The sequence below is a fragment of the Mesoplodon bidens genome (genome assembly GCF_964165515.1).
Source record: "Mesoplodon bidens genome assembly, chromosome: 5".
Classification (NCBI taxonomy): domain Eukaryota; kingdom Metazoa; phylum Chordata; class Mammalia; order Artiodactyla; family Ziphiidae; genus Mesoplodon; species Mesoplodon bidens.
In genome coordinates, this window is record NC_138161.1 from 59,439,498 (window position 1) to 59,465,998 (window position 26,501).

The 26,501-nt window shown below is 35.8% G+C and overlaps 1 long non-coding RNA gene across 1 annotated transcript; it reads left to right on the forward strand.

The window, feature by feature from the left end:
* LOC308617408 lies at window positions 1–25,944 on the forward strand. The gene is made up of 3 exons (XR_014015877.1): window positions 1–68; window positions 12,882–12,966; window positions 25,860–25,944. It is a non-coding gene; the product is annotated as an uncharacterized lncRNA (long non-coding RNA).
* The last annotated feature ends 557 nt before the right edge of the window (window positions 25,945–26,501 follow it).

Genomic DNA, 26,501 nt, shown 5'->3' on the forward strand with positions numbered 1-26,501 from the left:
ATTTCATGGGCTTTGCATCCATCCTATTATCCAGCTCCTCATGCTACCCCTCTGGGTACAAGGATCAGGTAAATTTCTACTTTTTCTCTCAAATGCATTTGGGTGGAAATCAATGGCAAATAAATACCAGGCTGTAGCACAGGCTCAGGACGCGCAGGCTCAGCGGCCATGGCTCACGGGCCCAGCCGCTCCGCAGCATGTGGGATCTTCCTGGACCGGGACACGAACCCATGTCCCCTGCATCGGCAGGTGGACCCTCAACCACTGTGCCACCAGGGAAGAGCAGGCTGTAGTCTTTTTACTTTCATAAGGTTAGGTGAAGAGGACATTATGTTTGGGTCTGCATGTTAATCATGTAGCTATCCAAGTTGTTGACAACTAGCAAACAGTTTAAGTTGAGCATATTTGAAACAGTGACTTAGTAAACAGAGAATGAAAGAAATGTAATAAGCACTGCTTCTGAAGTGAACCCAAGTAGCTCAAACAGGGGAGCCAGAAACCTGCTGGAAGCAAATGAACCCTTTGCAAGTTAGTTAGTTTTGCAGTATTCCTTGCAGCCCATTTGCCTTTTAAGTTTGACTTGTTTTGAGGCTCTTCTTGGTCATTAAGAAGTTTTCATTTTTGTGTTGTCATATCTGTTGGGGTTTTTGTGGCTTTGCTTATCATTACAAGCTGCGGTACACCTGAAACACATCAAAGATTTAATAAGTATTCAAGTCCTGCTTTTCTCTAGTCATTTAAAAATCATTTGATTAAAGATATTTAACTCAAATCCATCTAAAATCAGTTTGGTTCCCAGTAAAGGCAATAACTAATGTTCTATAGGAACAGCAGAGAAAAATATCATGATAACTTCTAGTTAAAGATTTTTTCATGGGGCAAGTATCATTTGAATTTAGCTAGATGGTTCAATCAAAAGTTAAATGTGGGGTGATATATGCTGAGAAAGAAAAAGAGTGTGACAGGTACAGGAAACCATTATGTTCAGGTTTCTTCTCCTTAACTTACTTCTGCATCTAAAATGCAAAATGGAGAAAACTGTCACCAAGTAACTCAGAATCTAGTAAGGGACACACGCATGTGAACAAGTAATAATGAAGGAGTGTGGTAAGCACAGTTATAGAAATTGTTATGGAAATAGTAATCTTTAGCTTGCTACTCTTTTGTGTTGCTCTTTTGACTTCCCTTAGTACTTTTCCCTTTTTCCTTGAGGGCAGGGACTATATCACCCATGATAACTAAAATGTCTATGGTTATTTATAACCAGCATTACATCTATATGTTCTCCTTTCATATTCACAATATTCTGTGAGTCAGGTGCCACTAAGCCCATTTTTCAGATGAAAATGCTGAGGCTTAGGAAGGTAAAGAATTGCTACAAAACCACACTCATGAAAGTAGCCCAGGTAGGACATCATCACAGTCTTGTGTTGACAAATGAAATACTATGTATGCAACAAACATGTGATATTTATTTAGATATTCTACAATACTGTGTACATAGTTTCAGACCAAGAAATTTTTGAAAATTATTTGAAAAAAGATTTGTTTATAATTTGAACATGAAAATCAAGAGAAGTGAATGAAAAGCAGAGCGCATAACATGAGGTAAGTAAAGTATATGAAGATTTTTTTTAACATCTTTATTGGAGTATAATTGCTTTACAATGGTGTGTTAGTTTCTGCTTTATAACAAAGTGAAACAGCTATACATACACATATATCCCAACCTCTCCTCCCTCTTGCGTCTCCTTACCACCTTCTGTATCCCACCCCTCTAGGTGGTCACAAACACTGAGCTGATCTCCCTGTGCTATGCAGCTGCTTCCCACTAGCTATTTATTTTACATTTGGTAGCATATATTAAGTCCATGCCAATCTCTCACTTCATACCAGCTTACCCTTCCCCCTCCCCGTATCCTCAAGTCCATTCTCTACGTCTGCGTCTTTATCCCTATCCTTCCCCTAGGCTCTTCAGAACCTTTTTTTTTTTTAGATTCCATGTATATGTGTTAGCATACGGTATTTGTTTTTCTCTTTCTGACTTACTTCACTCTGTATGACAGTCTCTAGGTCCATCCACCTCACTACAAATAACTCAATTTCATTTCTTTTTATGGCTGAGTAATATTCCATTGTATATATGGGCCACATCTTCTTTATCCATTCATTTGTCAATGGATGCTTAGGTTGTTTCCATTTCCTGGCTATTGTAAATAGAGCTGGGATGAACACTGTGGTACATGACTCTTTTTGAATTATGGTTTTCCCAGGGTATATGCCCAGTCGTTTGCTGGGTTGTATGGTAGTTCTATTTTTAGTTTCTTAAGCAACCTCCATGGTGTTCTCCATAGTGGCTGTATCAATTTACATTCCCACCAACAGTGCAAGAGGGTTCCCTTTTCTCCACACCCTCTCGAGAATTTACTGTTTGTAGATTTTTTGATGATGGCCATTCTGACTGGTGTGTGGTGATACCTCATTGTAGCTTTGATTTGCATTTCTCTAATGATTAGTGATGTTGAGCATACTTTCATGTGTTTGTTGGCAATCTGTATAACTTCTTTGGAGAAATGTCTCTTTAGGTCTTCTGCCCAATTTTGGATTGTTTTTTTTTTTTTTTGATATTGAGCTGCATGAGCTACTTGTAAATTTTGGAGATTAATCCTTTGTCAGCTGCTTCATTTGCAAATATTTTCTCCCATTCTGAGGGTTGTCTTTTCATCTTGTTTCTAGTTTCCTTTGCTATGCAAAAGCTTTTAAGTTTCAATAGGTCTCACATGTTTATTTTTATTTCCATTTCTCTAGGAGGTGGGTCCAAAAGGATCTTGCTGTGATTTATGTCATGGAGTGTTCTGCCTATGTTTTCCTCTAAGAGTTTATAGTGTCTGGCCTTACATTTAGGTCTTTAATCCATTTTGAGTTTATTTTTGTGTATGGTGCTAGAGAGTGTTCTCATTTCATTCTTTTACATGTAGCTGTCCAGTTTTCCCAGAACCACTTATTGAAGAGGCTGTCTTTTCCCCATTGTATATTATTGCCTCCTTTATCAAAGATAAGGTGACCATATGTGCCTGGGTTTATCTCTGGGCATTCTATCCTGTTCCATTGATCTATATTTCTGATTTTTGTGCCAGTACCATACTGTCTTGATTATTGTAGCTTTGTAGTATAGTCTGAAGTCCAGGAGCCTGATTCCTCCAGATCCAGTTTTCTTTCTCAGGTATGCTCAGGCTATTCAGGGTCTTTTTTATTTCCATACAAATTGTGAAATTTTTGGTTCTACTTCTGTGAAAAATGCCATTGGTAGCTTGATAGGGATTGCATTGAATCTGTAGGTTGCTTTGGGTAATATAGTCATTTTCACAATGTTGATTTTTCCAATCCAGCAGCATGGTATATCTCTCCATCTGTTGGTATCATCTTTAATTTCTTTCATCAGTGTCTTATACTTTCTGCATACAGGTCTTTTGTCTCCTTAGGTAGGCTTATTCCTAGGTATTTTATTCTTTTTGTTGCAATGGTAAATGGGAGTGTTTGCTTAATTTCTCTTTCAGATTTTTTGTCATTAGTGTATAGGAATGCAAGAGATTTATGTGCATTAATTTTGTATCCTGCTACCTTACCAAATTCATTTATTAGCTCTAGTAGTTTTCTGATAGCATCTTTAGGATTCTCTCTATATAGTATCATGTCATCTGCAAACAGTGACAGTTTTACTTCTTTTCTGATTTGGATTCCTTTTATATCTTTTAAGTCTCTGACTGCTGTGGCTAAAACTTCCAAAACGCTGTTGAATAATAGTGGTGAGAGTGGGCAACCTTGTCTTGTTCCTGATCTTACTGGAAATGGTTTCAGTTTTTCACCATTGAGAATGATGTTGGCTGTGGGTTTGTCATACATGGCCTTTATTATGTTGAGGTAAGTTCCCTGTATGCCTACTTTCTGGAGGGTTTTTATCATAAATGGGTGTTGAATTTTGTCAAAAGCTTTTTCTGCATCTATTGAGATGTTCATATGGTTTTCCTCCTTCAATTTCTTACTATGGTGTATCACGTTGATTGATTTGCATATATTGAAAAATAATTGCATTCCTGGGATAAACCCTGCTTGATCATGGTATATGATCCTTTTAATGTGCTGTTGGATTCTGTTTGCTAGTATTTTGTTAAGGATTTTTGCATCTATGTTCATCAGTGATATTGGCCTGTAGTTTTCTTTTTTTGTGACAGCTTTGTCTGGTTTTGTTATCAGGGTGATGGTGGCCTCATAGAATTAGTTTGGGAGTGTTCCTCCCTCTGCTATATTTTGGAAGATTTTGAGAAGGATCGGTGTTAGCTCTTCTCTAAATTTGTGATAGAATTTGCCTGTGAAGCCATCTGGTCCTGGGCTTTTGTTTGTTGGAAGATTTTAATCACAGTTTCAATTTCAGTGCTTTGATTGGTCTGTTTAAATTTTCTATTTTTTCCTGGATCAGTCTCAGAAGGTTGTGCTTTTATAAGAATTTGTCCATTTCTTCCAGGTTGTCCATTTTATTGGCATAGAGTTGCTTGTAGTAACATGCCATCTCTCATGATCCTTTGTATTTCTGAAGTGTCAGTTGGTACCTCTTCTGTTTCGTTTCTAATTCTATTGATTTGTGTCTTCTCCCTTTTGTTCTTGATGAGTCTGATTAATGGTTTATCCATTTTGTTTATCTTCTCAAAGAAGCACCTTTTAGTTTTATTGATCTTTGCTATCGTTTCCTTCATTTCTTTTTCATTTATTTCTGATCTGATATTTATGATTTACTTCCTGCTACTAATATTGGGTTTTTTTGTTCTTCTTTCTCTAATTGCTTTAGGTCTAAGGTTAGGTTGTTTATTTGAAGTGTTTCTTGTTCCTTGAGGTAAAATTGTATTGCTATAACCTTCCCTCTTGGAACTGCTTTTGCTGCATCCCATAGGTTTTGGGTCGTTGTGCTTTCATTGTCATTTGTTTTTGGGTATTTTTTGATTCCCTCTTTGATTTCTTCAGTGATCTCTTGGTTATTTAGTAGTGTAATTTTTAGCCTCCATGTGTTTGTTGTATTTTTTTACAGTTTTTTTCCTGTAATTAATATCTAGTCTCATAGCTTTGTGGTCAGAAAAGATACTTGATACTATTTCAATTTTCTCAAATTTACCAAAGCTTGATTAGTGACCCAAGATATGATCTATCCTGGAGAATGTTCCATGAGCACTTGACAAGAAAGTGTAATCTGCCATTTTGGATGGAATGTCCTATAAATATCAATTAAGTTCATCTTGTGTAATGTACCATTTAAAGCTTGTGTTTCCTTATTTATTTTCATTTTCAATGATCTATCCATTGGTGAAAGTGGGGTGTTAAAGTCCCATGCTATGATTGTGTTACTGTCGATTTCCCATTTTATGGCTGTTAGCGTTTGCCTTATATATTGTTGTGCTCCTATGTTGGTGCATAAATATTTACAATTGTTATATCTTCTTCTTGGATTGACCCCTTGATCATTATGCAGTGTCCTTCTTTGTCTCTTGAAACAGCCTTTATTTTAAATTCTATTTTGTCTGATATGAGAATTGCTACCCCAGCTTTCTTTTGATTTCCATTTGCATGGAATATCTTTTTCCATCCCCTCACTTTCAGTCTGTATGTGTCCCTGGGTCTCTTGTAGACAGCATATGCAGGTCTGTTTTTTGTTTGTTTGTCTATTTTTTCTGTACACGGGCCTCTCACAGCTGTGGCCTCTCCAGGTGTGGAGCACAGGCTCCAGATGCCCAGGCTCAGCAGCCATGGCTCACGGGCCTAGCCGCTCTGTGGCATGTGGGATCTTCCCAGACTGGGGCACAAACCCATGTCCCCTGCATTGGGAGGCAGAATCTCAACCACTGCACCACCAGGGAAGCCTTGCTTAATCACTTTTAAGTGATTATATCTAAGTGGATATTTAGGTGGTTATACTTTTTAAAATTCCTGAGAGTAGCAGGATGAAAATAAATATTGTCTCTCTTCAATTTGAATATATATCAGTATATTATTTTACAAAAGGAAATGTGACAAATAATCTTACAGTATCAATTTGCATGTCAACAAAGCAATGGTAAATCAAAAAAACATTACAGTTTAAAGGTACCAAAATGTCAGTACAGTGTACAAAAAGAAGTATAGTTCCAAAGAACATGTCTCTGGTTTGTGTTTTTTAGGTACTGCTGGTTTTTCTTATAATTGGCTGCGTATAGTTGGTGCATTCATTACTGTTCCATGTATGTTATTTATCATCATCTGTATTGTTCAGAGAAAGAAAAAGTAAGTTGTATTACTACCTGTTTTGATAGAAAAGATAGATTAAATAGGTATAGTTTCAAATTTGAAAAGAAAAAAAACCAGAAAAATTCCAAGGGCTCTGGAAGAATTCATAATGGAAAGAATCATCATGGAAAACTCCTTTGTATATCCCTGGTAATTTTTGCAGTCAAGGATTTATTCTTATTAAAATGATATGCTACTTGGGATTGTTATAGAGGTAGGCTATTAGTAATCATTCATGCTTATGGTAAATTGAGTTTAAGATTCTTTCTTGAGGACAGATTTGGATAGGAGAGAACATATGGACTTCAGACAGCTGGTGGGAGGATGAACTCTGGGTGGTAAAAAAGGTTGAGATTGGGGCTTCCCTGGTGGCGCAGTGGTTGAGAGTCCGCCCGCCGATGCAGGGGACACGGGTTTGTGTCCCGGTCCGGGAAGATCCCACATGCCGTGGAGTGGCTGGGCCCATGAGCCATGGCCACTGAGCCTGCACATCTGGAGCCTGTGCTCCACAATGGGAGAGGCAACAACAGTGAGAGACCCACATACTGCAAAAAAAAAAAAAAAAAAAAAAAAGGCTGAGATTGGAAACTTGAGATAAATGTACTTGACAAAGCCACAGTAAGATGACAGTGGTCTTACTTTACAAGACTAATATAATAAAATATTGATTCAGTTATTCAAAAAATACTTCCTGAATCCATATACATTGTTATGAATTGTTCTCAGTGTGGGAGACAGAGTCACAACTAAAACCAACAAGTTCTTTGTCTTCAGAAGCTTATGTCCCAGTGGGGAGAGGCAGTCAAGGAAAGATACAAGGAAATGAGAAAATACTGGGTAGTGATAAGTACTATCTGGAAAATAAAGCAGAATGATATAATTGAAAGAGACGATGGGGCCAATTTATTTTGAGTGGTCTCTTTGAGGAGGTGACTTTTAAAATGAGAAATGGGTAAAAAACCTTTGTGAGTAAAGTTCTTGGCAAAGAGTATTCCAGACAAAAAGGAAGAGTTGGTATAGGTCCCAAGGTGGGAATGAGTTTGATGTGTCCAAAGAAAAATGAGAAAGTCAGCGTAACTAGAACAATAATTTTGAGATTGAAGTGAGGGCCAGAACAGGTAAGGCCCATAGGCCTGGAAAGGCATTTGGGCTTTTAAGGGTCTGCAATATCAATCCGTTGAAGTAATTAAAGCAAGGGAGTAGAAGGATCCAGATTTATGAATCTGTAGTTTACAGAGCAGATTAGGACCAGAGGTATCAACTTGGAAATATAAAGGGGATATTCTCCAAGGAGACAAATCATATCAAAATATTATTAAAGGCCATCGATCAAAAATATTATTGAAAAGATATTTTGAGCAGAAGCAAGAAGAACTACAATCCTGCAGACTGTGGAACAAAAACCACATTCACAGAAAGATAGGCAAGATGAAAAGGCAGAGGGCTATGTACCAGATGAAGGAACAAGATAAACCCCCAGAAAAAAAACTCAATTAAGCGGAGATAGGCAACCTTCCAGAAAAAGAATTCAGAATAATGATAGTGAAGATCATCCAGGATCTCAGAAAAAGAATAGAGGCAAATATGGAGAAGATGCAAGAAATGTTTAACAAACACCTAGAAGAATTAAAGAACAAACAGAGATGAAAAATACAATAAATGAAATGAAAACTACACTAGAAGGAACCAATAACAGAATAACTGAGGCAGAAAAACGGATAAGTGAACTGGAAAACAGAATGCTGGAATTCACTGCTGCAGAAGAGAATAAAGAAAAAAAGAATGAAAAGAAATGAAGACAGTCTAGGAGACTACTGGGACAACATTAAATGCAACAACATTCACATTATAGGGGGCCCAGAAGGAGAAGAGAGAGAGAAATGACCCGAGAAAATATCTGAAGAAATTATAGTTGAAAACTTCCCTAACATGGGAAAGGAAATAGCCACCCAAGTCGAGGAAGCACAGAGAGTCCCATACAGAATAAACCCAAGGAGAAACATGCTGAGACACATAGTAATCAAACTGGCAAAAATTAAAGAAAAAGAAAAATTATTGAAAGCAACAAGGGAAAAATGACAAATAACATACAAAGGAACTCATAAGGTTAACAGCTGATTTCTCAGCAGAAACTCTACAAACCAAAAGGGAGTGGCATGATATACTTAAAGTGATGAAAGGGAAGAACCTACAACCAAGATTACTCTACCCAGCAAGGATCTCATTCAGATTCTATGGATAAATCAAAAGCTTTACAGACAAGCAAAAGCTAAGAGAATTCAGCACCACCAAATCAGCTCTACAACAAATGTTAAAGGAACTTCTCTAAGTGAGAAACACAGGAGAAGAAAAGGACCTACAAAAACAAACCCCAAACAATTAAGAAAATGATCATAGGAACATATATATCAATAATTACTTTAAACGTGAATGGATTAAATGCTCCAACCAAAAGACACAGGCTTGCTGAATGGATACAAAAACAAATCAATCTATATGCTCTCTACAAAAGACCCACATCAGACCTAGGGACACTTTCAGACTGCAAGTGAGGGGATGGAAAAAGATATTCCATGCAAATGGAAATCAAAAGAAAGCTGGAGTAGCAATACTCATATCAGATAAAAAAGACTTTAAAATAAAGAATGTTAGGGGCTTTCCTAGTGGCGCAGTGGTTGAGTCCACCTGCCAATGCAGGGGACACGGGTTTGTGCCCCAGTCCAGGAAGATCCAACATGCCGCGGAGCAGCTGGGCCCATGAGCCATGGCTGCTGAGCCTGTGCATCCGGAGCCTGTGCTCCACAACGGGAGTGACCACAAGAGTGAGAGGCCCACGTACCACAGAAAATAAATAAATAAATAAATTAATTAATTAATTAATTAATTAATTAATTAAGAATGTTACAAGAGACAAGAAAGGACACTACATAATGATCAAGGGATCGATCCAAGAAGAAGATATAGCAATTATAAATATATATGCACCCCACATAGGAGCACCTCCATCCATAAGGCAACTGCTAATAACTCTAAAAGAGGAAATCGACAATAACACAATAATAGTGGGGAACTTTAACACCTCACTTACACCATGGACAGATCATCCAAAATGAAAATTAATAAGGAAACACAAGCTTTAAATGACACAATAGACCAGATAGATTTAATTGATATTTATGGGACATTCCACCCAGAAACAGCAGATTACACTTTCTTCTCAAGTGCACATGGACCGTTCTCCAGGAGAGATCACAACTTGGGTCACTTATCAAGCCTCAGTAAACTTAAGAAAATTGAAATCGTATCAAGCATCTTTTCTGACCACAACGCTATGAGATTAGAAATGAATTACAGGGAAAAAATGTAAAGAACACAAACACATGGAGGCTAAACAATACATTACTAAATAACCAAGAGATCACTGAAGAAATCAAAGAGGGAATCAGAAAGTACCTAGAGACAAATGACAATGAAAACACAACAATCCAAAACCTATGGGATGCAGCAAAAGCTGTTCTAAGATGGAAGTTTATAGCTATACAAGCCTACCTCAAGAAATAAGAAAAATCTCAAATAAACAATCTAAACTTACACCTAAAGGAACTAGAGAAAGAAGAACAAACAAAACCCAAAGTTAGCAGAAGGAAAGAAATCATAAAGATCAGAGTAGAAACAAATGAAATAGAAACAAAGAAAACAATAGCAAGGATCAATAAAACTAAAAGCTGGTTCTTTGAGAAGATAAACAAAATGAATAAACCATTAGCCAGACTCATCAAGAAAAAGAGGGAGAGGACTGAAATCAATAAAGTTAGAAATGAAAAAGGAGATGTTACAACAGACACCGCAGAAATACAAAACATCCTAAGACACTACTACAAGCAACTCTATGCCAATAAAATGGACAACCTGGAAGAAATGGACAAATTCTTAGAAAGGTATAACTTTCCAAGACTGAACCATGAAAAAATAGAAAATATGAACAGACCAATCACAAGTAATGAAATTGAAACTGTGATTAAAAATCTTCCAACAAACAAAAGTCCAGGACCATTTGGTTTCACAGGTGAATTCTATCAAACATTTAGAGAAGAGCTAACACCCATCCTTCTGAAACTCTTCCAAAAATTTGTGGAGGAAGGAACACTCCCAAACTCATTGTATGAGTCCACCATCACCCTCATACCAAAACCAGACAAAGATAGTACAAAAAAAGAAAATTATAGACCAATATCACTGATTAATATAGATGTAAAAATACTCAGCAAAATACTAGCAAATGGAATCCAACAACACATTAAAAGGATCATACACCATGATCAAGTGGGATTTATCCCAGGGATGCAAGGATTCTTCAATATACATAAATCAATCAATGTGATACACCATATTAACAAATTGAAGAAGAAAAACCATATGATCATCTCAATAGATGCAGAGAAAGCTTTTGACAAAATTCAGCACCCATTTATGATAAAAACTCTCCAGAAAGTGGACATAGAGGGAAATTACCTCAACATAATAAAGGCCATATATGACAAACCCACAGCAAACATCATTCTCAATGGTGAGAAACTGAAAGCATTTCTCTTAAGATCGGGAACAAGAAAAGGCAGTCCATTCTCACCACTCTTATTCAACATAGTTTTGGAAGCCCTAGCCACAGCAATCAGAGAAGAAAAAGAAATAAAAGCAATACAAATTAGAAAAGAAGGAGACAAAATACCTATGTGCAGAAAACTATAAGACACTGATGAAAGAAATTAAAAATTATACCAACAGATAGAGAGATATACCATATCCTTGGATTGGAAGAATCAGTATTGTGAAAATGACTATACTACCCAAAGCAATCTACAGATTCAATGCAATCCCTATCAAATTACCAATGGCATTTTTTTTACGGAACTAGAACAAAAAATCTTAAAATTTGTTTGGAGACACAGAAGACCCCGAATAGCCAAAGCAGTGTTGAGGGAAAAAAACGGAGCTGGAGGAATCAGGCTCCCTGACTTCAGACTGTACTAGAAAGCTACAATAATCAAGACAATATAGTACTGGCACAAAAACAGAAACATAGATCAATGGAACAAGATAGAAAGCCCAGAGATAAACCCACGCACCTATGGTCAACTAATCTGTGACAAATGAGGCAAAGATATACAATGGAGAAAAGACAGTCTCTTCAATAAGTGGTGCTGGGAAAACTGGACAGCTACATGTAAAAGAATGAAATTAGAACACTCCCTAACACCATACACAAAAATAAATTCAAAATGGATTAGAGACCTAAATGTAAGACCAGACACTATAAAACTCTTAGAGGAAAACATAGGAAGAACATTCTTTGACATAAATCACAGCAAGATCTTTTTTGACACCCCTCCTAGAGTAATGGAAATAAAACCAAAAATATACAAATGGGACCTAATGAAACTTAAAAGCTTTTGCACAGCAAAGGAAACCATAAACAAGACGAAAAGACAACCATCAGAACGGGAGAAAATATTTGCAGATGAGTCAATGGACAAAGGATTAAGCTCCAGAATATACAAACAGCTCATGCAGCTCAATTTTAAAGAAACAAACAACCCAATCCAAAAATGGGCAGAAGACCTAAATAGACATTTCTCTAAAGAAGAAATACAGATGGCCAAGAAGCACATGAAAAGCTTCTCAACATCCCTAATTATTAGAGAAATGCAAATCAAAACTACAATGAGGTATCACCTCATACCAGTTAGCATGGGCATCATCAGAAAATCTACAAACAACAAATGCTGGAGAGGGTGTGGAGAAAAGGGAACCCTCTTGCACTGTTGGTGGGAATGTGAATTGATACAGCCACCTTGGAGAGCAGTATGGAGATTCCTTAAAAAACTAAAAATTGAATTACCATATGATCCAGCCATCCCACTACTGGGCATATACCCAGAGAAAACCATAATTCAAAAAGATACATGCACCCCAATCTTCATTGCAGCAGCATTTACAATAACTATGTCATGGGAGCAACCTACAAGCCCAGCGACAGATGAATCATTAAAGAAGATGTGGTACATATATACAGTGGAATATTACTCAGCCATAAAAAGGAACGAAATTGGGTCATTTGTAGAGACGTGGATGGATCTAGAGACTATCATACAGAGTGAAGTAAGTCAGAAAGAGAAGAACAAATATCATATGTTAGCGTATATATGTGGAACCTAGAAAAGTGGTACAGATGAACTGGTTTGCAGGGCAGAAATTGAGACACAGATGTAGAGAACAAACGAATGGACACCAAGGGGGGAAAGAGGTGGGGAGGTGGAGGTGGTGGTGTGATGATTTGGGAGATTGGGATTGACATGTATAGACTGATGTGTATAAAATTGATGACTAATAAGGACCTGCTGTGTAAACAAATGAATAAAATTAAATTAAAAAAAAAGAAAAACTATTTTGATCTGTCAAGAGAGTTTTAATCTCCCAATTTTTTATTGATAGCATGCTCTTACAATATACTGCCATTAGGGGGAGTGTTGGGGTTGTATTCATCTTATGTATAATCTCAGTCTTTATATCTCTAGGTCTGAGAATGTGCTTGAAAGCACACCCCAGCTCAGACAGCCTGGCATGGACACCCTAATTAACCACACGCCTTAATGAACACAGGTAATTGGCAGATGTGTGATTTTTGCTGTCATTGTGTATACTTCAAATTTAAGACTTACCCTTCCATATTAAATCATCCGTTTGGTAGCAGCAATTATTATTTTAAAAATAAGTGGAAAAATTTGTTTATATACCCAATTTCATGAATTAGTAATTTCAAATGAGGTTATATTAATATTACTGTCTTGGAATGTTTCTATTCATTCACTGTCTATTCACCCCTCCCACTGTCACCAATTAAATGACTACTCTGATTTGGGGTGTGCTTTTTCTGATTATTAATAAGTATGAGCCTGTTTTATATATATTTGTTATGCACTCCCCTTCTGTGAAGTTCTTGTCTACATCTTCGTGTGACTTCGGGTAGGTCGACTGTATTTGTAGAAATTGTAGAATATCATAGATTCTGTAAATACTAGATATTGATTACTTCTCCCTATTTGGCATCACCCCACTAAATTTCTCAGTTATATCATTAAAAGAACAGGGGTCTTTAATGCTTTAATATTGTTAAATCCATCACTTTTTTACCTACTTTTGAGTTTGGGGTCTTATTTAAGAAGTCCTCATCCACCTAAATTCACAAAAATATTATCATATTTATTAGCTTTATATTTTTCTATTTTCTATTTAGGTCTCTAAACCTTTATACATAATGTAGACTTGATAATATAGTGTTAATTTTCATCATATAATGATCCAGATTTCTTAACATGAGCTACTACATGATCTATCCTTTCCTTACTGATGAGCTCTGTTTCCAGCTCTCTCAGGTGGAACTTTTGTTCCATTGTTTAATATTTTTTTCATGGATGCATAGTTTTTATTACTATGGTCTTGTGTTAGGTGTTAAAGTGTGGTAGGGACAGGTTTCCCTTTTTTCTTTTCTAACTTGATATTTCAATTCAGGGATACACAAACATACACATGTATCATGAAATACGTTTATTAAGTTCTTAAAAAAATACAGCTGGAATTTTGCTTAGTCTTACATTGAATTTATAGATTAATTTAATTTTGGAAGTTTGGTATCTTTACAGTGTAATTTACTCCACCTATAAATATGTTATCCATTTATCCAAGTCTTTCTGAATGTCTTTTAGGAAAGTTTAAAAATTTTCTCTCTGTAGGTTTTGTGGAACTTTTGCTAAGTTAATTCTTTGGTACTTTTTATTTGTGTGCTATAATTAATGGTATCTTATTTTTTAAATGAAATCTTCTAACTTGTTATTAGTGGTTTAGGAACTGTTATGGATTTTGTGACTTAACCTGTAGCTGGAAACCTTGCTAAACTCTTTATTAACTCAAAGTTTTTCTATTGATCTAATGATTTTCCACATAGATAACCATCTCCCTTGCACATAATGACATTTTTGCTTTAAAACATTTCTAAATTTAAAAACTATGTCTAAAATTTCTCTAAGTATGATATTTGCTGCAATGTTTGGTCTTTAAGCATATTATCAAGTTTAGGAGATGTTTCATTATTTCCAATTTCTGTGGTTTTAACATATATAGGTTGTTGAACTTAAGAAGTAATGTTTTTGTACCTGTTGAGATAGTGGCATGAACTTTCCAAAGTGGTTCACTAACATGATAAGTTACATTGATAGATTTGCAAATGCGAAACCATTCTGGGAATTTTTGCTGCTTTATAAGTAAAACAAGACTATATTTTGACTTTTTTTGAATCATCTTTCCTTGCTTTGAAATAAAAGTTTCAAATTAAGGTTTTGAAATTAACACTCAAAGAAAGAATTTAGTCATACGGTATTTCTCTTTTTAGAAACATATATAAGATAGAGATTTCTATTCCTTAATAGCCATCCGGATCTATGGATTTTTTGGCAGGGGAATTCTTTGATTTCAGTTATTTCCTTTCAAAATTATTGGATTATTCCATTTTAAATTTCTTATAATTTGTATAATATTATTTCTCTTTTTAACATTTTATTTTATTGTAGTAAGAACATTTAATATGACATTACCCTCTTAATAAGAATCTTAAGCCTACAACATAATATTGTTGATTATTGCTACAATGTTGTAGAGCAGATCTCTAGAACTAATTCATGTTGCTTAATTTATGCCCACTGACTAGTAACTCTCTACTTCTCTCTCTCCCTAGCCCCTGGCAACCACCATTTCACTCTCTGATTCTATGAATTTGACTATTTTAGATACCTCACATAAGTGGAACTGTGCAGGATCTGTCTTTTGGGACTGGTTTATTTCCCTTAGCATAATGCCCATGAGGTTCATCTATGTTGTCACATATTTCAGAATTTCTTTCTTTTTAAGGCTGAATAGTATTCCACCACATACACCATATTGTCATTATCCATTCATCTGCAGATGAATATTTAGGTTGTTTCTACACCTTGGCTAATGTGCATAGTGCTGCAATAAATACAGGAGTGCCAATATCTCTTTGAGATCCTGATTTCCATTCTGTTGGATAAATAGCCAGAAGTGAGACTAGATCATATGTGGTTCTATTAAAAAATTTTTAAGAAACCTCTGTACTGTTTTCCATAGTAGCTGCACCATTTTGCATTCCCACCAATAACAAGCAAGGGTTGTCACTTCACCACATCCTCACCAACGCTTGTTGTCTTTTGTTTTTTAATAATAGCCATCCTGACAGATGTCAGGTGATATCTCACTGTGGATTGATTCATATTTCCCTGACAATTAGTGCCATTGACTATTTCTTCATATACCTCTTGGGTGTTTGTATCTTTGGAGAAATATCTGTTCAAATTCTCAGCCTATTTGTTCATTGGGTTATTAGGGTTTTTTATTGTTGTTTTTGTGTGTATTTTTTTTTTGCTATGAGTTATAGGAGCTCTTTATATGTATATATTTTGGAGATTAACCTCATCAGATATATGTTCTGCAAATTTTTTTCCCCAGGGTCATGTTATCTTTTATTACTAGCACTTATTAATTTAAAAACACATCTGGAAACATGCTCTAAATAAAATGAAAACTACTTTTAGAAACTCATTAGGCCAGATGATGTGACTATAATTGGAAGAAATTAGGTGCAGAGGCTCAGGGCAGTTTCCTGTGCAAGCACTTTGGGGCTGAAGAAAGACCTCCAAGATTCACATGGAGGACAAACCCTGACAGTGATCAAATGCCGTTGCCTATCCTGGAGCTACTTGTCTGTGTATCTGAGTAATTGTTTTCTGTTCCATATCTGGAACATACATGAATAAGTTATGGTTTTAAATGTCATTAATGATACTGAGAAACCAACATTTGCATGCTTGTGATGGTTTTATGACTCTTAACGACTCCTGGAAATATTTCTCATATTCTTTAGGTTGCCCGCTCATGCTGTCATTGTTTCCTTTGTTGTGTAGAAGCTTTTTAGCTTGATATAGTTCCATCTGTCTATTTTTGCTTTTGTAGCCTGTGTTTTTGGTGTCACATCCATGAAATCATGCCAAGACGAATGTCATGAAGTTTTTCCTCTATGTTTTCTTCTAGGAGTTTAACAGTTTCAAGTCTTACATTTAAGTCTTTAATTCATTTTGAGTTAATTTTTCTGTGTGGTGTAAAATAAGGGTCTAATTTCAGTCTTTTGCATGTGGATATCCAGTTTTCACAACATCATTTGTTCAAGAAACAATCCTTTCCCCATCATGTGTTCTTGGACCCTCTCTTGTCAAGCACCCTTGTCAAAGATCAGTCAACTGTATACATTTGGATTTATTTCTGAGTTCTCTCTTCTATTCCATTGATCCATATGTCTGTCACTACCCCAGTTCCATACTGTTTTGATTAATGTAACTTTGTACTATATTCTGAAATCAGGAAGTGTTATACCTCCAGCTTCATTCTTCTTTCTCAAGATTGATTTAGCTATTGATGGTTTTTTGTGTTCGATATGAATCGTAGATTTGTTTTTTTCTATTTATGAAAAAAAATGCTATGGGAATATTGATAGGCATTGCATAAAAAAACCTAATTCTACTCCTTAGAGACCTAGAAAAAGAAGAAAAAACTGAGCGCAAAGTTAGCAGAAGGAAGGAAGTTACAAAGATTAAATGAAATAGAAAATAAAAAAATAATAGAAAAAAAATGACAAAACTAAAAGTTGGTTTTTGAAAAGATAAAAAAAATGACAAACCATTAGCTAGACTAAGAAGGAAAGAAAGAAGACTCAAATAAATAAAATCAGAAATGAAACAAGAGACATTATGATTGATGCACAGAGATAAAAAGGATCATAAGAGACTACTGTGATATATTATATATCAAAAAACTAGATAACCTAGAAGAAATCTATAAATTCTTAGAAACATACAACTTATCAAAACTAAGTTATGAAGAAATAGAAAGTCTGAACAGACTGATAACTAGTATGCAGATTGAATCAGTAACCAAAAACCTTCCAATAAAGAAAAGTCCAGGACTAGATGGCTTCATTACTGAATTCTAGCAAACATTTAAACAGGATTTAATGCCAATGCTTCACAAACTCTTTCAAGAAATTGAAAGGGAGGGAACAGTTCCAAACTCATTTTATTAGGCTAGATTTACCTTGATACCAAAGTCAGACAAAGACAACACAAGAACAGAAAAACTACTGGACAATAGCTGTAACAAATATGTATGCAAAAGTCCTCAACAAAATGCCAGGAAACTGAATTCAATGGCACATTAAAAGGCTCATATAGGCTTGGACTTGGCCAAGATGGTAGAGGAGGAAGAAACTGAGCTCACCTCCTCCCATGGGCACACCAAAATTACAACCATTTTAAGAGCAAATATCAATGAGGACAACCCAAAGACTAGCAGAAAATATCTTCTACAACTAAAGATATAAAGATGAAACCACAACAAGATGGATGGGGGAATGGAGACTCAGTATAGTCAAGACCCACACTGTCAGGTGGGAGACCTGCAAACAGGAGGATAATCACAATTGCAGAGCTTCAGGAGTGAGAGGTCCAAGTTCCATATTGAACAACCAAGCCTGGAGGTCCTGCACCAGGAAGATGAGCACCTAGAAAATCTGGATTTGAAGGCCAGTGGGGTGTGCTTTCAGGAGAGCCAGAGGGGTCTAGGAAGTAGAGACTTCACTGTTAAAGCGTGCACACAAAAATCTCACACGACAGAGACCCAGGGCAGAAGCAGTAATTTAAAAGGGCCTGAGTCAGACCAACTTGCTGATCTTGGAGAGCTTCATGAAGAGGCAGGAGGCAACTTTGTCTCACCCTGGGGATATAGATACTGGTGGAATCTGGCCCCAGCTGCACCAAGACATGGCCCTGCCCATCAGCAGGCCAGCACCAGTCCTGGGACTTGGTCTCACCCAACAGTGAGCAGGCACCAGCTCTGGGACTCCTAGGTCACCACAGTCAACCATACCAGAACCCAGCCCTACCCACAAGTAGGCAAGGAGCAGCCCACAAACTCTGGGGTGCAGCAGTGGACAGACACCATCCACAGCACTCCATGGGCTCCAGTCTGGCACACCAGTGGGCCAGTACCAGCCTCAGGAGCCCCTGAGCCCAACAGCCAGCTGCAACAGGATTGAGACCCAACAATCAGTGAGTTGGCACCAGGCCTGGGACTTAGTTCCACCCACCAGTGGCCAGCAACTTCTGTACTAGGCAGGGCCTGACAACCAACCATGCTAAGGACTAGCCATGCTCATCAGAGACCCACAGTAGTCAGTCCCACAACAACAGAAGGGCCTATGCAGTCCACATAGGGGAACCCCTAGAGCATATACCTCTGCTGAACAGAGAGGACTGTGCTTCAGGGCTCCATAGGACATCTTCTTCATAAGGCCACTCCTCCAAGATCTGAAAATGTAACCACCTACCTAACATTAGGTTTACCTAATACATAGAAATAAAAACAGAGTATCAGGCAAAATGAAATAACTCAAGAATAGTTTCAAAATAAAGGAAGAGGTTACAACCTTAGAAGAAGAGGTAGAAAGTGGAGATAAACAATCTACCTAATAAAGAGTTCAAGGTAATAGTCATAAAGATGATCAGTGAACTTGGAAGAAGAATGGATGAACACAGTGAGAAGTTTGACAAAGAATTAGAAAATATAAAGAAGAACTAAACAAAGCTGAAGAATACAATAAATGAAATTTTAAAAAATACACTAGAAGGAATCAACAGTAGATTAGATGATACAAAGAATAGGTCAGAGAACTCGAAGACAGAGTGTGGAAATCACTCAAGCTGAACAGCAAAAAAGAAAAAAGAATTTAAAAAATGAGGACAGTTTAAGAGACCTCTGGGACAACATCAAGTGCATGAACATTGTCATTATAAGGGGCCCTGAAGGAGAAGAGAGAAAAAGAGACAGAGAACATATATGAAGATATATTAGCTGAAAACTTCCCTAAGTTGAGAAAGGAAACAAACATCCAGATCCAAGAAGAACAGAGAGTCCCAAATAGGATCAACCCAAAGAGGAACACACCAAGACACATTGTAATTAAAATGGCAAAAATTAAAGATAAAGAGAGAATTTTAAAAGCAGCAAGGGAAAAGTAGCAAGTTATGTGCAAGGGAACTCCCATAAGACTGTCATCTGACTTTTCAGCAGAAACTCAGCAGGCCAGAAGGGAGTGGCATGATATATTTAAAGTGATGAAAGCAAAAAAAACCTACAAGCAAGAATACTCTATTCAGCAAGACCTTCATTCAGATTTAATGGAGAGATCAAAAGTTTTATAGACAAGCAAAAGCTAAAAGAGTTCACTACCAAACCAGCTTAATAAGAAATGTATAAAGAATTTCTCTAAGCAGAAAAGAAAAGAACAAAAACTAGAGGTATGAAAATTATGAAAGGAAAAATCTCATTGGTAAAGGCAAGTATACAATAAAGGTAGTAAGTCAACTAATAAACTTAGTAGAAAGGTTAAAAGACAAAGGTACTAAAATCAACTATATTCACAATAAGTAGTGAAGGGATACACAAAAGAAAAAGATGAATAATATAATGTCAAAACAGTAAACTTAGAGGGAGGAGTAAAAATGTAAGGCTGTTAAAAAGAGTTTGAACTTAAGAGATCAGCAACTTAAAATAATCATGTATATATAAATAATTTATATATAGATTACTATATATAAACCTCATGGTAACCACAAACCAAAAATTATGATATATACACACACAAAATGGAGAAAGAAATCCAAAAATAAAACTAAAAATAGTCACCATAACACAAGGGAAAAAAGCAAAAGAAGGAACAAAAAAGGACTATAAAACAACCTGAAAACAATTAACAAAATAAATACATACCTATCAATAATTATGTTAAATGTAAATAGACTAAATGTGCAAATCAAAAGATATAAAGTGACAGAATGAATAAAAAACAAGACCCATATATATGCTCTTTATAAGAGATTCACTTCAGATCCAAAGATACACTAGCCTGAAAGTAAGGGGATGGAAAAAAGTATTTTTCACAGAACTAGGACAAATAATTCTAAAACTTCTATGGAAACACAAAAGACCCCAAACAGCCAAATCCATCTTGAGAAAGTAGAACAAAGCTGGAGGTATCACTCTCCCTTATTTCAAACAGTACTATGAAGCTATAGTCATGAATGCAATATGGTACTAGCACAGAAACAGGTACATAGATTAATGGAACAGAATCAGAGTCCAGAAATGAGCCCACGCTTATATGGTCAGTTAATCTGTGATATAGGAGGCAAGAATATACAATAGGGAAAAGACAGACTCTTCAATGATTATGTTGGGGAAAGCTGGACAGCTATGTTCAAAAGAATCAAACTGGACTACTTTCTCACACCATATACAAAAATAAACTCAAAATGGATTAAAGATGTAAATGTAAAACTTGAAACCATAAAACTGCTAGAAGACAACATTGGCAGTAAGCTCTTTGTCATCAGTCTTAGCAATATATTTTTGGCTCTGTCTCTTCAGGCAAGAGAAACAAACAAACAAATAAATGAACAAATGGAACTACATCAAACTAATATTGGATATTGTAAATATTGCTGCAATGAACACAGGGGGAACTAACAAAATAGAAAGGCCATCTACTATTTGGGAGAAGATATTTTCAAACAATATATCTGATAAGGTGTTAATATCCAAAACATACAAAGAACTCATATAGCTCACCATCAATAAATAAACAAGCCAATTAAAAAATGGGCATAGGACCAGAATAGACATTTTTTCCAAAGAAGACATACATATGGCCAACAGGCACATGACATCAGGATCAACATCACTAATCATCAGGGAAATGCAATTCAAGACCACAATAAAATATCACCTCACACTTGTTAGAATGACTGTTATCAAAAAGACAACAAATAACAAGTGTTGGCAAGGATGTAGAGAAAAGAGAACCCTTGTGGAAATGTAAATTGGTGCAGCCACTATGGAAAATAGTATGTAAGTTCCTCAAAAAATGGAAAATAGAACTACCATACGATCCATAAATTTTACTCCTGGTTATTTATCCAAAGAAAATGAAAACACTAATTTGAAAAGATATATGCACCCCTGTGTTCATTGCAGCATTATTTACAATAGCCAAGATATGGAAGCAACCTAAGGTCCCACTGATAGATGAATGGATAAAGCAGATTTTGTATATATATACAATGGAATACTACTCAACCATAAAACAGAATGAAATCTTGCCATTTGTGACAACATAGATGAAATTAGATGGTATTATGCTAAATGAAATGTCAGACAGAGAAATATAAATGCCATATGATTTCACTTATATGTGGAATCTAAAAAACATAACAAAGGAACAAACATAACAAAATAGAAAAAGTCATAGATACAGAGAACAGATGGTTGCCAGAGGGGATAGAATGGGTGGATGAGAGAAATAGATGAGGGAAATTAGGAGGTACAAATTTCCAGTCGCATAATAAATGAGTCACAGGTATGAAAGGTATAGTGTAGAGAATATAGCCAATAACTATGTAATATCTTTTTATGGTCTAGGAGGTAACTAGACTTATTGTGGTGATCATTTTGTAATGTATAGAAATATTGAATCACCATGCTGTGCACTGGGTCTATTTTACTTCAAAAACAAGCAAACAAACAAACAAGTTCATAGTAAAAGAGATCAGATTTGTGGTTACCACAGGGAGTGAATGGGGAGGAGGGGGAATTGGATGAAGCTGGTCAAGAGGTACAAATTTCCAGTTATAAGATAAATAAGTACTAGGGATGTCATGCACACCATGATAAATATAATTAACACTGCTCTATGTTATATATGGAAGTTGTTAAGAGGGTAAATCCTAAGAGTTCTCATCATGAAGAGAAAAAGTTTTCCTTTTTATTTTATTGTATCTATGTGAGATGATGGATCTTCACTAAATTTATTGTAGTAATTATTTCATGATGTATGTAAGTGAAATCATTATTCTGTACACCATAAACTTATACATGCTGTATTCTATTATATCTCAAGAAAACAGGAATAAATAAATAAATATATAAATAAACAAAACAAAAATAAATAAGTAAAATGCTCATACACCATCTACTATACAACACAGGGAACTATATTCAGTAACTTGTAATAACCTATAATGAAAAAGAATCTGAAAAAGAATATATATATTTATGTATATATAAATGAATCACTTTGCTGTATACCTGAAACTAACACAACATTGTAAATTAACTATACTTCAATTTTTTTAAAAAAAAATTATTGGCGTATAGATGATTTACAATGTTGTGTTAGTTTCTGCTGTACTGCAAAGTGAATCAGTTATACCTATACATATATCCATATACATATATATTTTTTAGATTATTTTACCATATAGATCATTACAGAGTATTGAGTAGAGTTCCCTGTGCTATACAGTAGGCCCTAATTAGTTCAATTTTTTAAAAATGTTTAAAAAAGAATTGTAGAGTGAAAACTATAAAATATTCATGAAAGAAATTAGAGAAGACACAACAAATGGAATGACATTCCATGTTCATGAATTGGAAGATAGTATGTTGTTAAAATGTCAATTAAAATGGTCAAAATTCTTATGATCAATCTGTCACTTTCAGAATTTTTTAATTGATATGTTGTTTATAATACTGTCTTATTATTTTTTCTATTTGTTATACCAGTATTATTTCTAACCTTCATTCTATATTGTTTCTTTTTTTCTTTTTTTTTTTTTTTTTCCTTTTTGCGGTATGCGGGCCTCTCACTGTTGTGGCCTCTCCCGTTGCGGAGCACAGGCTCCGGATGCGCAGGCCCAGTGGCCATGGCTCACGGGCCCAGCCGCTCCGCGGCATATGGGATCCTCCCAGACCGGGGCACGAACCCGTATCCCCTGCATCGGCAGGCGGACTCTCAACCACTGCGCCACCAGGGAGGCCCCTATATTGTTTCTTTTTATTTTCTATTTTTCTTAGTAAATTTTGCCATAGGTTTGTTCAATCAATCTCTAGGAAAAAAATCCTTTTATATTTATTCAATTTTGTTCCTTTTTATTGATTTTTGCCTGTAGTTTAGTTGTATCTGCCCTTCTTATTTTGTTGAGTTCAGTGTTTGCTTCTTTTGCTCAACATTGGTATCTGATATATATATTTCAGGTGATAAATTAGCTCTGAGTGCTCCTTTAAATTTGTCCAAGAATTTTAAACATCATTTTTTCCTTTCTTGCAAAGTGTTAAATTATATAAGCACATTTCTTCTTTTCCAAAGAATCTTTAAACAATGTTTATGCTCCATGATGGCAAGGATTTTTTTTCCCCTCTTTTGTTCACTCTTCTGCATCCCAAGTCTCTATCTTTTGTGTTTTTAACTTATTTACATATGTCATAAATACTAATATAATAGAACATTTTTTCCATTTTATTTTTGACTTTCACTTTCATACTTGCAACATTTTTCTCTTTTCTCCTATGCTGTCTTTCACTAGGTTAAATATTCTTTTGCTAGTTTGAATCATATTTTATGCTATTCTTCTGGTGTTTTGCCTTAACTTACCAAGAACTTATATTTTTATTTCTTAAACATACACATCTTGGCAAAATTCTCACCTACCTGTCATAATCTTATTATCTAACCTCTTACCCCCTTCCATGCACATTTGAATTATTGAATTATGAACATACAATTTTGGGGATCTTGACTTTTCTAGGCAGTTATAAATTTTGATGAGTTTATTTACCCTTTCTGCATATCTTTCTATGTAGCATCCTCCTGGATTAATTTTTCTTTCTTTCTAGAATACTTCTTTTGAAAATATTTTCAAGGAGAGTCTTGATGTAATAAATTTTCTGAGATTTATATGCTTAACAAAATCTTTTTTTATCCTGTTATTTTATAATACTTTGCTAATAAAATTTAGGACAGAGTCTTTAAGTAGATTTTTTTAAATGTCAAAATATCATCTGCAAAATATCATCTATATACTTGGGGGGGAAAAACAATAGAGAAAATTTTAAAGTAAAGTGATAGAAAAAGATAAAACTGGCAAAAACAAAAAAATAATCTAACAGCATGGTGTACATGTGTTTAGGAAAAGCCATGTATAAGAATGTTTATAACACCACTATTAAAAATAACCCCAAAACAGAAACAAACAAATGTCTAGTAACAGCAGAATAGATAAATAAATGTGGCATTTAAAGAATGGGATAGTATACAGCAGTGAGAATGAATGAACCACAACTACATGCAATAACATGGATGAATTTTTCAAATCTGTTGAGTGAAAGAACCCAGGTACAAATGAGGACATACTCTATGATGCCGTTTATACAAAGTTTACGAACAGGCAAGTCTAGTCTATGATGTTGAAAGTAAGAGTGGTGGGAGGGTGGCAGTGACAGGAGGGGTAGGCAAAGAGAGTAGGACAGTTTCTGGTGAGCTGGGAATAGTCAGTTTTTTATCTGCTTCTGGCTATGCAAGTATGTTTACTCTATGACGATTCATATTGGGTAGTTATGATGTATGCACTTTCCTCTATGAATAACACATTTAATCAAAAAATTAAAAGTGTTTTTTAAATATACCTGTGTAGCAATATTTATAAAAGACAAAGTAGAATTCAAAGTTATTTTTCTTCAATATTTTGAAAGTTAACTCATTGCCTTCTTGCATCCAGCACTGCCTTGTGACATTTAAAATCACTCTGGGGACTTCCCTGGTTGCAAGTGGTTGAGAATCTGCCTGCCAATGCAGGGGACACGGGTTCGATCCCTGGTCTGGGAAGATCCCACATGCAGCGGAGCAACTAAGCCCGTGCACCACAACTACTGAGCTTGTGCTCTAGAGCCCGCGTGCTGCAACTACTGAGCCCACGCACCACAACTACTGAAGCCCGCACGCCTAGAGCCCGTGCTCCACAAGAGAAGCCACTGCAATGAGAAGCCCGCGCGCCACAACGAAGAGTAGCTCCCGCTCACGGCGACTAGAGAAAGCCTGCGTGCAGCAATGAAGACACAATGCAGCTAAAAATAAAAATAAAAATAATTAATTCATTAAATAAAACACAACTGTTTAAAAAAATAATAAAAATAAAGTCACTTTGATTCTCTTTCTTGGTGTCTCTACTTGTCATTTTTGAAGCTTTAAGACTTTTCTTTCAATTTCCTTAATTTGATCTTAATTTCTCTATGTCTATAAGTTGGCTTTCTTTTATGTATCCTGTTTGCCACTCCATGAATATTTTAGTCCTTTCAATATGTTTGTGTTTTTCTGAAAATCAGTCATTATTTTAGTTACCGCCCTGGAATTTACAGCCCCATGGATCCTTAGGTAAAAAAGTTCTGTCTCAGCACCTTGTCATAGGGGTGGTGTTAGGAAAACAGAAAAGGCTTTAGGAATTGAACACTTCATTGATCTGTTTGTCTTTCTTTGTTTGTTTAAGAGCCAAGAACTCCGGAACTTGTTAAAATGAGAAGAATCCTCATCATCAATACAAATGAAAGAAAACTCACACAGAGAAAAAAACCCAGTCACATCATGAAAGGAGAGATCATTACAGCATTGATAGCTTCAATATATAATTTGGTTCTGGATAAAAATAAATATACATTTGTTTTGTAAAGTGTCTATTGTTGAAATTCAGCTTCAAAATATTTGGATTTTCCGAGGTGGTAATTGTGGAAACTGTGTAACATTTCTCAAAAATCATTTCGCCCTTGCCAGCTGCACAGTGTAGACTGCCATTCCTCCAAGCGCCAACGCAGTGAAACAATTCATGTTTCCCACCTCTCCCTGTTTCCTTTCTCTGTCTGTACAATGAAAATGGATACGGTGTATATTTTTTCAAACATTTTCTGTTTCCCCAGTTGCCACCTCTGAAAACTGCGAATCGTTTTGAAGATAGGAAAAGAGGAGTACTATTTATTTTGTTTTATCCCCTACAAGTAAACTGGAAAAAACTGGCCTTCATGCCTCTGCTTGGGGGGCGGGGCGGGGGTGGGGAGGAGGGGTATTTGTGTCGGAGGAGGAGTGAGGCAGCTCTCCCCAGGCGCTGGCGGGGCGCATCCTTGCTCCACAGAACTGG